At 44.1% G+C, this 14,146-nt stretch overlaps 1 protein-coding gene across 1 annotated transcript in view; it reads left to right on the top strand.

Moving 5' to 3' along the window:
• The window catches only part of LOC111966882 (FYVE, RhoGEF and PH domain-containing protein 3), a 122,491-nt gene that overhangs the window by 8,988 nt on the left and 99,357 nt on the right, over positions 1-14,146 (top strand). The window lies entirely within an intron of this gene.

Raw genomic sequence — 14,146 nt, 5'->3', positions numbered from 1 at the left:
AAAGAAAATGCCAAATCGGTGTCCAAAAATACCGATTTCCGATTGTTATAAAAACTTGAAATCGGCCCTAATTAATCGGCCATTCCGATTAATCGGTCGACCTCTAYTATGCATGAGTGTCTGAGCTGTGTGCCAGTAGTTTAGACAGACKGCTCGGTGCATTCAACATGTCAATACCTCTCATAAATAAAAGTAGTGATGAAGTCAATCTCTCCTCCACTTTTAGCCAGGAGAGATTGACATGCATATTATTAATCATCAACCCTGCCGATGACGCATTGGCCTCAATGCTATGGCAATTCAAGATGGCCTACCTCTACCTCTAATAAATGTTGTTCAAGATTAAAATCTACAAAATAGAGATGTTTCTATGTCATGTACATGTTTAGTATTAGTGGATTGAATACACTTCTTTGCTTAGCTTTACTGCCCAAAGTGTTTCCATTCCTCCTTAACAGTTCCGTTTGATMTATCAATGCGCATCCACTGTCCCACAGCCCAGCCAGGCAATTCATAAACTTAATCTCCCCCGGAAAAAAGTGTCTAGACATTATTTCCCCATGCTACTAGGCTAGCATTTGGTTTGCAACAGTTGGGATTTGTCTAATCATTGCTGCCTGCCTCTCTGACCATGTGCAACAGTGTTGCTGCTAACTAGGCAAGTCAGTTAAGAACAAAATCTTATTTTCAGTGGAACACTGCCTTGTTTAGGAACACTGCCTTGTTTTAGGGGCAGAACGGCAGATTTTTACCTTGTCAGCTCAGGGATTCGATCTTGCAACCTCTACGGTTACTAGTCCAACGCTCTYACCACTAGGCTAACTGCTGCCCCAAACCATCGAGTGAATGAAAGTGACGAGACTGACAGCTTCTTTGAGCCAGCCAAATTCATTTGTCAGGATCATTACAATGGATATATCCAAAGAAATGGCAATAGAAATAATGGCAAAACAAATGAAAATGCACATAGTTTGCTGTCATTTCAACTGRTTGATGTGATTGTGTGTTAGCTTTAGTTGGCTAGCTAGCGAAGGAGAAGTAGCTAACCTCCAAAGCAACCTTTTCTTGCTTAGAACTTTGGATAGCAACCATGCTAATAGAATGGGTGACCAGCTTGTTTCGCTAGAAACTTCAGAATATCAGATCTAACAACTGGCTTTTGCCTGGAATATATCGTCGGGTAGAAGGAGGAACTAAAACCAATTTACTCATTGAAATAACGTTTCTAATGAAAACACGTCGTTCACATTTAAAAAATACGTTATTACTTAACTATTCTAGAGTATACTACAGTTTACTACAGAATTCTATAGTATGTAGTACTGTAGTATTATATAGTAAACTGTAGTATTTTTTCTTGTGGGAAGTTCCTTCCTCCTTTTGATGTGTTGATTGCAGCCCCCTACAGGTTTGAGCCTCCTTAATAGTTCTACTCCTCTGACAAAAGATGACGGAGTCCTTGTCACATTCCCTCTACTGTACAGATGAATCTGTCCCTGTTTGCTCGTCTTTTCTACATGACCACACACACTATTCCACTCTCTGTCTCTCTCTGTCTCTCTCTCTCTCTCTGTCTCTCAACTTTCCCTCTCTCTTTCTCTACCAGGGAAGTGGGTAAATGTGAATGCGGGCGCTGTCTCTCTGTCTGTTAGTGGGTCAGATCCAGATACAGGACGATGTCCCTGGCACACCAGCCATCCCAGCATGCTTTGCGGCTTATTGCAGCTCACGTTATTTATTATTAACAAAAGTGATTGGCTCCGGCTGTGTTTAACCTAGGCTGTGTAAACATCGCCCCTATGTGTTAAATAAACACTGAACACAGGAGAAGAGAGGAGGAGGAGGAGGATGGGGAAAATTTGGAAATGTCTCCCATCCAACACCCTCTTTTAATCTCACTCCCAAGTCCCCAACTTTCACACACTTGCTGTTTCCATACTGTAGCTCTTTCACACTCAATGTCTCAAACTCTCCCATTATCTTTCAGCTCTCTGTGTTATAATTCTTTCTCTCTCGCCTTCCCTCCCTCTTTCTCTCCCTCCCTCCCTCTCGCCCTCCCTCCCCCTCTCTCTCTCTCTGACACAGCATGACTCAGTACTAAAGGCCTATAGAAGCCCCAGGTTTCTTCCCTGCATGTGTGTCACATTGATTCCTCTAATTGTGTTCCTGCTTGGGACACACTCACTGTTGGAGGCACGTCACGGAGCCTGCAGAAAGAGAGAGGGAGAGAGAGAAAGTGGGATTGGTGTGTGTGCATGTGTGCGTGCGTGCGTGTCCATCTCTATGTAAGATGAGATCGAGGCCATTTAAAAAGAGAGTTCTGTTTTTGCTGGATGTCCGGAAGGAACTGAAGCCCTGGACTCGCTGTTTGAATGGACTGTAGGAATGTGTGTGCTTGTGTTCGCGTGCCATGCAGTGTGTGACTGTTTCCCTCAGATGATGCTGCTTGACTGGTGACATGACATTCATTTGTGACATTCAGAGTAGGGAACGTTCACTACAGTCTAGTATTCTATTCACATTTTCAGTCCTAAAGGCCATTGTTTGGATCTTGCTCTCCCTTCAACTGTTCTGATGATATATGTGTTTATGTTGTGTTAAAAATTTGCCATAATGACAGAGAACACAGGGACTGTGAACTGGTGAACAGCGATGGTATAATCCTCCCAGAGGTGCAGAGAGGAATGCTGGTGTGGTCCGTTACTGACACCCTCACCTCGTCCTCAGGCTATTGCACACAGCACCTATACAGTTGAAGTCGGAAGTTTACATACACTTAGTTTGGAGTCATTAAAACTCATTTMRCAACCACTCCACTAATTTCTTGTTAACAAACTATAGTTTTGGCAAGTCAGTTAGGGCATCTACTTTGTGCATGACACAAGTAATTTTTACATTGATTGTTTACAGACAGATTGTTTCACGTTTAATTCACTGTATCACAATTCCAGTGGGTCAGAAGTTTACATACACTGAGTTGACTGTGCTGTTAAATAGCTTGGAAAATTCCAAAAAATGYTGTCATGGCTTTAGAAGCTTCTGATAGGCTAATTGACATAATTTGAGTCAATTGGAGATGTATCTGTAGATGTATTTCAAGGCCTACCTTCAAACTCAGTGCCTCTTTGCTTGACATCATGGGAAAATCTAAAGAAATCAGCCAAGACCTCAGACAAAAATTGTAGACCTCCACAAGTCTGGTTCATCCTTGGAAGCAATTTCCAAACGCCTGAAGGTACCACGTTTATCTGTACAAACAATAGTACGCAAGTTTAAACACCATGGGACCACGCAGCTGTCATACCGCTCAGGAAGGAGACGCGTTCTGTCTCCTAGAGATGAACATACTTTGGTGCGAAAAGTGCAAATCAATCCCAGAACAACAGCTAAGGACCTTGTGGAGATGCTGGAGGAAACAGGTATAAAAGTATCTATATCCACAGTAAAACGAGTCCTATATCGACATAACCTGAAAGGCCGCTCAGCAAGGAAGAAACCACTGGTCCAAAACCGCCATAAAAAAGCCAGACTACGGTTTGCAACTGCACACTAACGACTAACGAAGGCCAAGTTTAATGCATTTGACTCTTTGCGCATTTGGGCAGAAGTGTCTGGGAACGAGATTACTGACACCCAGATGAAGTGTGATTGACAGACGTTGTGTGTCTGTGTGTGTGTCCGTCTGTGTGTGCACGCTACATTTATGTGCATGTGTGATTACTGTCAAATATAAAAAACTATGTTACTGTAGATCACGTGTCTAACATTTAAAGGACTAAAGCCCGGCCTCCCAAGTGGTACAGCAGTCTAAGGCACTGCATCGCAGTGCTTGAGGTGTCACTACAGACCCAGGTTTGATCCCAGGCGGTGTTACAACTGGCCTTGACCGGGAGTCCCATAGGGCGGCGCACAATTGGCCCAGCGTCGTCCGGGTTAGGGGAGGGTTTGGCCGGGGGCACTTTACTTGGTTCATCACGCTCTAGCGACTCCTTGGGGTGGGCTGGACGCCTGCAGGCTGACTACAGTCGTCAGTTGAACTCAAGGCCAAACAATCTGGCCCGTGGGTGGTTTGAGTAAAAAACGAACAAAAGTGGTTTGAGTAAAAAACGATCAAAAGTTTAGATCTTTTGGTGGGCCGGTCACCTGCAGGCTGACTTCAGTCGTCAGTTGAACGGTGTTTCCTCTGACACATTGGTGCAGCATGCTGGTTAAGCGGGCGAGTGTTAATTAAGAAGTACGGGTTTGGCGGGTCATGTTTTGGAGTACGCATTACTCGACCTTCGCCTCTCCCGAGCCCGTTGTGCAGTTGCAGCGATGAGACAAGATCGAAAAAGGGCGTGAAATGCACACAAAAATAATAATAAATAAATAAAGGACTAAAACCAAATTGAAACTGTGTAGAAATGATAATGGTGGCTTCTACCTCTGGTTCAGATCCTCGAGGCTCCCYGCCTCACCAGACCGTGAGGCTGCCTGAGAGTCCGGCCCATTCAACATCACCAGCTGTCATCATAGGCAGCTCTATGGTGAGAAACATCTCGGTCCCCAAGGCAAAAACCATGTGCTACCCAGGAGCACGAGTACAGGACATACCAAGGCTGCTTCCGACTGTTCTACCACAMATGCCGGGAGCTGACACTGTCGTAGTCCATGTGGGGTCAAACGACATCATTAGGGCTAGCTCGGGAACATTTGAAAATGGATTTACATTACACATCTGGCTAAACGACTACTGTAGCTCTGTTGGAGTCTTTTATTGAACTTTGACACTTTCTCGAAACAGAAGATACTCTACAGGAATGACGGAGTCCATCCAAATCATCTTGGCTCCTGGACTCCTGGCATTTCAAGGCTGCGTTGAAACAATGACTGGTAAATGATCCAAGACCAGCTCAGTTAATCCCTACAATTGTGACAATGAGTTGTCATAATGCTGCATCAAATGTACATTATCTTAGGGGCATTGGCAAACACAATGTAAGTAATTTAATTTATGTACCCCTAATTGCACTGAATACATCTGATTATCCTACAGCTATTGTAAGCAGTAATCATGAGCCTATAACCCAGAGTTACACTGTTAGCACTGAGGCGGTGTGCAATAGTAGGAAGACCACTTTATGCAGCTCACCCTGCACTATCAGCTCCAACGTAAATAACATGAGTAAGCCTACCTCTGATAAGCTTCCCAGTAAAGTATTAAAAACAATCAAGTAGCCCAGAAAAGTGCTAAYAAATWGCCCATATTATCATATGTAGCCAAAGAAACAAGGTCCATGAAGTCTATTCTTGTAACAGATGACATTCATATTCTGACTTCTGACTCTTTGAAACTCACTTAGATAATACCTTTGATGATACAGTYGTAGCAATACATGGTTATAACATCTACTGAAAAGACAGAAATGTCTATGGAGGCGGTGTTGCYGTCTATATTCAGAACCACATTCCTGTAAAGCTTAGAGACGATCTAATGTTAAATACTGTTGAAGTAATATGGCTACAGGTTCATCTGCCTCACCTAAAGSCCATTCTTGTTGGAAGCTGCTATAGACCACCAAGTGCTAACAGTCAGTATCTGGATAACATGTGTGAAATGCTTGATAATGTATGTGATATCAACAGAGAAGTATATTTCCTGGGTGATTTAAATATTGACTGGCTATCATCAAGCTGCCCACTCAGGAAAAAACTTAAAACTGTAACCAGTGCCTGCAACCTGGATCAGGTTGTCAGTCAACCTACCAGGGTAGTTACAAACAGCACAGGAATTAAATCATCACATCAACATGTATTGATCACATCTTTACTAATGCTGCAAATATTTGCTTTAAAGCAGTATTCAAATCCATAGGATGTATTGATCACAATATAATAGCCATATCTAGGAAAACCAAAAAGTTCCAAAGTCTGAGCCTAATATAGTGTATAAGAGGTCATACGTTTTGTAATGATTCATATTTTGATGATGTAAATAATATTTGCTGTGTAATGAGGAGCAACCAGACGCTGCACTTGACACATTTATGAAACTACTTATTCCAGTTACTAATAAGCACGCACCCATTAAGAAAATTACTGTAGAAACTGTTAAATCCCCTTGGATTGATGAGGAATTGAAAAATTGTATGGTTGAGAGGGATGAGGGAAAAGGTATGGCAATTAAGTCTGGCAGCCCAACTGATTGGCAAACGTACTGCAAATTAAGAAATCATGTGACTAAACTAAAGAAAAAGAAACTACACTATGAAACAATGATCAACTATATAAAGAATGATAGTAAAAAGCTTTGGGGCACCTCAAATGAAATTTTGGGAAATATAGCCAACTCGGCTCCTTCATTCATTGAATCACATTCATCACAAAGCCCACTGATATTGCAGACTACTTTAATGGCTTTTCATTGGCAAGATAAGCAAACTTAGGGATGACATGCCAGCAACAAACACTGACACTACACATCCAAGTATATCGGACCAAATTATGAAAGACAAGAATTGTACTTTTGAATTCCATAAAGTCAGTGTGGAAGAGGTGAAAAAATTATTGTTGTCTATCAACAATGAAAAGCCACCAGGATCTGACATTCTGGATGGAAATTTACTGAGGAAAGTAGCAGATGATATTGCCACTCCTATTTGCCACATCTTCAATTTAAGCCTACTAGAGAGCGTGTGCCCTCAGGCCTGGAGGGAAGCTAAAGTCATTCCGTTACCCAAGAATAGTAAAGCCCCCTTTACTGGCTCAAATAGCCGACCAATCAGCCTGTTACCAACCCTTAGTAAACTTCTGGAAAAAATGGTGTTTGACCAGATACAATGCTATTTCACAGTAAACAAATTGACAACAGAATTTCAGCATGCTTATAGGGAAGGACACTCGACAAGCACAAGCACTACAGCAATACTGATGATTGGCTGAGAGAAATTAATGATACAATGATTGTTGGGGCTGTCTTGTTAGACTTCAGTGCAGCTTTTGACATTATTGATGTAGTCTGCCTGCTGGAAAAACGTATGTGTTTATGGCTTTACACCCCTGCTATAATGTGGAAAAATTGTTACACAGAGGGTGTTCTTTAATGGAAGCCTCTCAAATATAATCCAGTTAGAATCAGGAATTCCCCAGGGTAGCTGTTTAAGCCCTTGCTTTAAATTTTTTTTACTAACGGCATGCCACTGACTTTGAAGTAAAGCCAGAGTGTCTATGTATGCGAATGAGTCCAACACTATACACGTCAGCTACTACAGTCGTGGCCAAAAGTTTTTGAGAATGACACAAAATATTAATTTTCACTAAGTCTGCTGCTCAGTTTGTATGAATGGCAATTTGCATATCTCCAGTATGTTATGAAGAGTGATCAGATGAATTGCAATTAATTGCAAATCCCTCTTTCCCATGCAAATGAACTGAATCACAAAAAACATTTCCCCTGCATTTCAGCTCTGCCACAAAGGACCAGCTGACATCATGTCAGTGATTCTCTCGTTAACACACAGGTGTGAGTGTTGGACGAGGTCAAGGTGGAGATCACTCTGTCATGCTGATTGAGTTCGAATGACAGACTGGAAGCTTCAAAATGAGGGTGGTGCTCGGAATCATTGTTCTCCTCTGTTAATCATGGTTACCTGCAAGGAAACACGTTCCGTCATCAATTGCTTTGCACAAAAAGGGCTTCACAGGCAAGGATGTTGCTGCCAGTAAGATTGCACCTAAATCAACCATTTATCGGATCATCAAGACTTCAGGAGAATACGGTTCAATTGTTGTGAAAAGGCTTCAAGGGTGCCTAAGAAAGTCCAGCAAGCACCAGGACCGTCTCCGAAAGTTGATTCAGATGCGGATCGGGGCACCACCAAGTACAGAGCTTGCTCAGGAATGGCAGCAGGCAGGTGTGAGTGCATCTGCACGCACAGTGAGGCGAAGTCTTTTGGAGGATGGCCTGGTGTCAAGAAGGGCAGCAAAGAAGCCACTTCTCTCCAGGAAAAACATCAGGGCAGACTGATATTCTGGCAAAAGGTACAGGGACAGACTGCTGAGGACTGGGGTAAAGTAATTTTCTCTGATGAATCCCCTTCCCGATTGTTTGGGCATCCGGAAAGAAAGCTTGTCCGGAGAAGACAAGGTGAGCGCTGCTATCACGGCCTGTGTCATGCCAACAGTAAAGCATTCTGAGACCATTCATGTGTGGGGTTGCTTCTCAGCCAAGAGAGTGGGCTCATTCACAATTTTTGCCTAAGAATACAGCCCGAATGGTACCAACAACATCCTCCGAGAAGCAACTTCTCCCAACATCCAGAACAGTTTGGTGACGAACAATACCTTTCCATTATGATGGAGCACCTTGCCATAAGCAAAAGTGATAACTAAGTGGCTCGGGGACAAAAACATCGATATTTTGGGTCCATGGCCAGGAAACTCCCCAGACCTTAATTACATTGGGAACTTGTGGTCAATCCTCAAGAGGCGGGTGGACAAACAAAAACCCACAAATTCTGACAAACTCCAAGCATTGATTATGCAAGAATGGGCTGCCATCAGTCAGGATGTGGCCCAGAAGTTAATTGACAGCATGCCAGGGTGGATTGCAGAGGTCTTGAAAAATAAGGGTCAACACAGCAAATATTGACTTTGCATCAACTTCAGGAAATTGTCAATAAATGCCTTTGACACTTATGAAATGCTTGTAATTATACTTCAGTATTCCATAGTAACATCTGACACTGAGGCAGCAGGCTTTGTGAAGTTTATATTTGTGTCGTTCTCAAAACTTTTGGCCACGACTGTACATCGACCAAAATGGCTGCAACACTCAACAAAGAGTTGCAGTTAGTTTCAGAGTGGGTGACAAGGAAAAAGTTAGCCATAAATATTTCTAAAACTAAAAGCATTGTATTTGGAACAAACCCTAAAACTCAACTAAATCTTGTAATAAATAATGTGGAAATTGAGCAAGTTGAGATGACTAAACTGCTTGGAGTAACCCTAGATTGTAAACTGTCATGGTCAAAACATATTGCTGCAGTAGTAGCTAAAATGAGGAGAAGTATGTCTATAATAAAGCGATGCTCTGCCTTCTTAACAACACTATCAACAAGGCAGGTCCTACAGGCCCTAGTTTTGTCGCAACTTGACTACTGTTCAGTCGTGTGGTCAGGTGCCACAAAAAAGGACTTAGGAATATTGCAATTGTCTCAGAACAGGGCAGCACGGCTGGCCCTTGGATGTACACAGAGAGCTAATATTAATAATATGCATGTCAATCTCTCCTGGGTGAAAGTGGAGGAGAGATTGACTTCATCACTACTTTTATTTATGAGAGGTATTGACATGCTGAATGCACCGAGCTGTCTGTCTAAACTACTGGCACACAGCTCGGACACCCATGCATACCCCACAAGACATGCCACAAGCGGTCTCTTCACAGTCCCCAAGTCCAGAACAGACTGTGGGAGGCACACAGTACTACATAGAGGCATGACTACATGGAACTCTATTCAACATCAAGTAATTGACGCAAGCAGTAACATTTTATTTAAAAAACGGATTAAAAAAACACCTTATGGAACAGCGGGGACTGTGAAGCAACACAAACATAGACAAATCAAATCAAAGTTTATTTTTCACAAGCGCCGACTACAACAGGTGTAGACCTTACAGTGAAATGCTTACTTACAGGCTCTAACCAATAGTGCAAAAAAGGTATTAGGTGAACAATAGGTAGGTAAAGAAATAAAAACAACAGTAAAAAGACAGGCTATATACAGTAGCGAGGCTATAAAAGTAGCGAGGCTACATACAGACACCGGTTAGTCAGGCTGATTTGAGGTAGTATGTACATGTAGATATGGTTAAAGTGACTATACATATATGATGAACAGAGTACAGTAGGCGTAAAAGAGGGGTTGGCGGGTGGTGGGTGGGACAATGCAGATAGCCCGGTTAGCCATGTGCGGGAGCAGTGGTTGGTCGGCCCAATTGAGGTAGTATGTACATGAGTGTATAGTTAAAGTGCAATGCGTATATGATTAACAGAGAGTAGCAGCAGCGTAAAAAGAGGGTTGCGGGGTGGGGGGGTTGGGGGGCTCACAATCCAAATAGTCGCGGTAGCCATTTGATTACTTGTTCAGGAGTCTTATGGCTTGGGGGTAAAAACTGTTGAGAAGCCTTTTGTCCTAGACTTGGCACTCCGGTACCGCTTGCCATGTGGTAGTAGAGAGTCTATGACTAGGGTGGTTGGGGTCTTTGACAATTTGTAGGGCCTTCCTCTGACACCACCTGGTGTAGAGTCCCTGGATGGCAGGCAGCTTAGCCCCAGTGATGTACTGGGCGGTACGGACTACCCTTTGTAGTGCCTTGCAGTTAGAGGCCGAGCAAATTGCCGTACCAGGCAGTGATGCAACCAGTCAGATGCTCTCGATGTTGCAGCTGTAGAGCCTTTTGAGGATCTCAGGACCCATGACAAATCTTTTTAGTTTCCTGAAGGGGAATAGGCTTTGTCGTGCCCTCTTCACGACTGAGAGGGCAGCTCCAGTGTTGAGGATCAGCGTGGCAGATGTTTTGCTACCTACCCTCACCACCTGGGGGCGGCCCGTCAGAGTCCAGGATCCAGTTGCAGAGGGAGGTGTTTAGTTCCAGGATCCTTAGCTTAGTGATGAGCTTTGAGGGTACTATGGTGTTGAAAGCTGATATGTAGTCAATGAAAATGACATTCTCACATAAGTGTTCCTTTTGTCCAGGTGGGAAAGGGCAGTGTGGAGTGCAATAGAGATGACATCATCTGTGGATCTGTTTGGCGGTATGCAAATTGGAGTGGGTCTAGGGTTTCTGGGATAATGGTGTTGATGTGAGCATTACCAACTTTCAAAGCACTTCATGGCTACGGACGTGAGTGTTACGGGTCTGTAGTCATTTAGGCAGGTTGCCTTTGTGTTCTTGGGCACAGGGACTATAGTGGTCTGCTTGAAACATGTTGGTATTACAGACTCAATCAGGGACATGTTGAAAAGTTCAGCGAAGACACCTGTCAGTTGGTCAGCACATGCCCGGAGCACACGTCCTGGTAATCCGTCTGGCCCCGCAGCCTTGTGTATGTTGACCTGTTTATAGGTCTTACTCACGTCGGCTACGGAGAGCATGATCACACAGTCATCCGGAACAGCTGAAGCGCTCATGCATGCCTCAGTGTTGCTTGCCTCGAAGTGAGCATAGAAGTGATTTAGCTCGTCTGGTAGGCTCGTGTCACTGGGCAGCTCGCAGCTGTGCTTCCCTTTGTAGTCTGTAATAGTTTGCAAGCCCTGCCACATAAGACGAGCGTCGGAGCTGTTAGTATGATTCAATCTTAGCCCTGTATTGATGCTTTGCCTGTTTGATGGTTCGTCGGAGGCATAGCAGGATGCCTTGTAAGTTCCGGGTTAGAGTCCCGCACCTTGAAAGCGGCAGCTCTACCCTTTAGCTCAGTGCGAATGTTCCTGTAATCCATGGCTTCTGATTGGGTATGTACGTACAGTCACTGTGGAGAGAGAGAATTAGAGCATACTTAAATTCACACAGGACACCGGATAAGACAGGAGAAATACTCCAGATATAACAGACTGGCCCTAGCCCCCCAAAACATAAACTATTGCAGCATGAATACTGGAGGCTGAGACAGGAGGGTCGGGCCAAACAGTAGATAACCCCACCACACTTTGCCAAAGACAGCCCCACACCACTATAGGGATATTCTTCAACACCACCACTACATCCGAGACAAGGCCGGGTATAGCCCACAAAGTTTTCCCCCACGACACAAACCCAAGGGGGAGCGCCAACCCGGACAGCAAGATCACGTCAGTGACTGAACCCACTCAAGTGACTCACCCTCCTAGGGACGGCATGGAAGAGCACCAGTAAGCCAGTGACCCAGCCCCTGTAATTGGGTTTCTCACGGAGAGAATCCCAGTGGAGGAGGGGAACCGGCCAGGCAGAGACAGCAAGGGCGGTTCGTTGCTCCAGTGCCTTTCCGTTACCTTACACTCCTGGCTATAATGCTGTAGACGTACTGAAGAGATGAGTCTTCAATAAAACTTATAGGTCAAGACCGAGTCTAATCTCTATGGATAGGCAGACCATTCCATAAAAATGAGCTCTATAGGAGAAAGCCCTGCCTCCAGCTGTTTGCTTAGAAATTCTAGGGACAGTAAGGAGGCCTGCGTCTTGTTACCGTAGCGTACGTGTAGGTATGTACGGCAGGACCAAATCAGAAAGATAGGTAAGAGCAAGTCCAATGCTTTGTAGGTTAGCAGTAATACCTTGAAATCAGCCCTTTGCCTTAACATAAGCCAGTGTAGAGAGGCTAGCACTGGAGTAATATGATCAAATTGGTTCTAAGTCAAGATTCTAGTAGCCGTATTTTAACACTAACTGAAGTTTATTTTCGTGTTTTATCCGGGTAGCCAGAAATAGAGCAGGGTCAAAGGTTAGGGGGTAGGATGACCTGAAATATTCTGCTTTTACAAAATGTGATGCTGTTTTCAAATGAAACACAATACCTTGCTCTTGTTAAGCTTTAGATTTTTTTTTCTCTCACTGATGGTGAGACAGTACTCTAACCTAGAAGTGACAATAGCATTCATTTTTTCTGCATCATTTTTGGACAGAAAGTTTCAGATTTTTGCAGTGTTACGTAGATGGAAAAAGCTGTCCTTGAAACAGGCTTGATATGTTTGTCAAAAGAGAGATCTGGGTCCAGAGTAACGCTGAGGTCCTTCACAGTTTTATTTGAGATGACTGTACAACCATCAAGATTAATTGTCAGATTCAACAGAAGATATCTTTGTTTCTTGGGACCTAGAACTAGCATCTCTGTTTTGTCCGAGTTTAAAAGTAGAACATTTGGCGCCATCTACTTCCTTATGTCTGAAACACATTCGGTGCATTCGGTTTAACTTGATCATCATTGAGATGTTTCTATAACTTGATTGGAGTCCACCTGTAGTAAATAAATTGATTGGACATGATTGGGAAAGGCATACATCTGTCTATATAAGGTCCCACAGTTGACAGGGCATGTCAGAGCACAAACCAAGCCATGAGGTCAAAGGAATTGTCCGTAGAGCTCTGAGACAGGATTGTGTTGATGCACAGATCTGGGGAAGGGTACCAAAAAATGTCTGCAGCATTGGTCCCCAAGGTCCCCACGAACACAGTGGCCTCATCATTCTAAAAAAATAAGTTTGGAACAACCAAGACTCTTCCTAGAACTGGCCACCTGGACAAACGGAGAAATCAGGTGATAAGGGCTTTGGTCAGGGAGGTGACCAAGACCCGATGGTCACTCTGACAGAGCTCCACAGTTCCTCTGTGGAGATGGGAMAACCTTCCAGAAGGATAAACATCTCTGCAGCAGTCCACCAATCAGGCCTTTATGGTGAGCGGTCAGACAGAAGCCACACCTTAGTAAAAGACACATGACAGCTCACTTGGAGTTTGCCAAAAGGCATTTAAAGGACTCTCAGACCATGAGAAACAAGATTCTCTGGTCTGATGAAACCATGATTGAACTCTTTGGCCTGAATGCCAAGCGTCACATCTGGAGGAAACCTGGCACCATCTGACTATTTAACAGTCTTATGGCTTGGGGTAGAAGCTGTCTCGGAGCCTGTTGGTCCYAGAGCCYATACTCCAGTACCGTTTGCTGGACGGTAACAGAGTCTATGGCTTGGGTGGCTGGAATCGTTGGCAATATTTTTGGCCTTCCTCTGACACCGCCTGATATAGAAGGCCTGGGTGGCAGGGAGCTCGGCCCCAGAGATATACTGGGCTGTCCCCACCACCCTCTGTAGCGCTTTGCGGTCAAGGGCGGTGCATTTGCCATACCAAGTCAAGATGCTCTCGTCGGTGCAGCTGTATAACTTTTTCAGGATCCAAATCTTTCCAGCTTCGTGAGGGTGAAGAGGTGCTGCCGTGCCCTCTTCACACATGTAGGAATAAGGCTGAGGTTGAAAGAGGGATTGATAGAGAGATAATGATGGTGAGACAGTTGTGTGATAAAGAGAGAGAGAAGGATGTTTCTGTCGAGAGTACCATGTGTTTATATTGCAGATCTCTCAGAGTAGGGTCTGGCTGAGACACACATCCTGCTACACGCAGGTCTCTCGGAGTA

Source organism: Salvelinus sp. IW2-2015, linkage group LG7 (assembly GCF_002910315.2).
Source record: "Salvelinus sp. IW2-2015 linkage group LG7, ASM291031v2, whole genome shotgun sequence".
In the NCBI taxonomy this organism is placed as follows: domain Eukaryota; kingdom Metazoa; phylum Chordata; class Actinopteri; order Salmoniformes; family Salmonidae; genus Salvelinus; species Salvelinus sp. IW2-2015.
The sequence above is the reverse complement of the archived record's forward strand: the minus strand, read 5'-3'. Positions and strand labels throughout refer to the sequence as shown.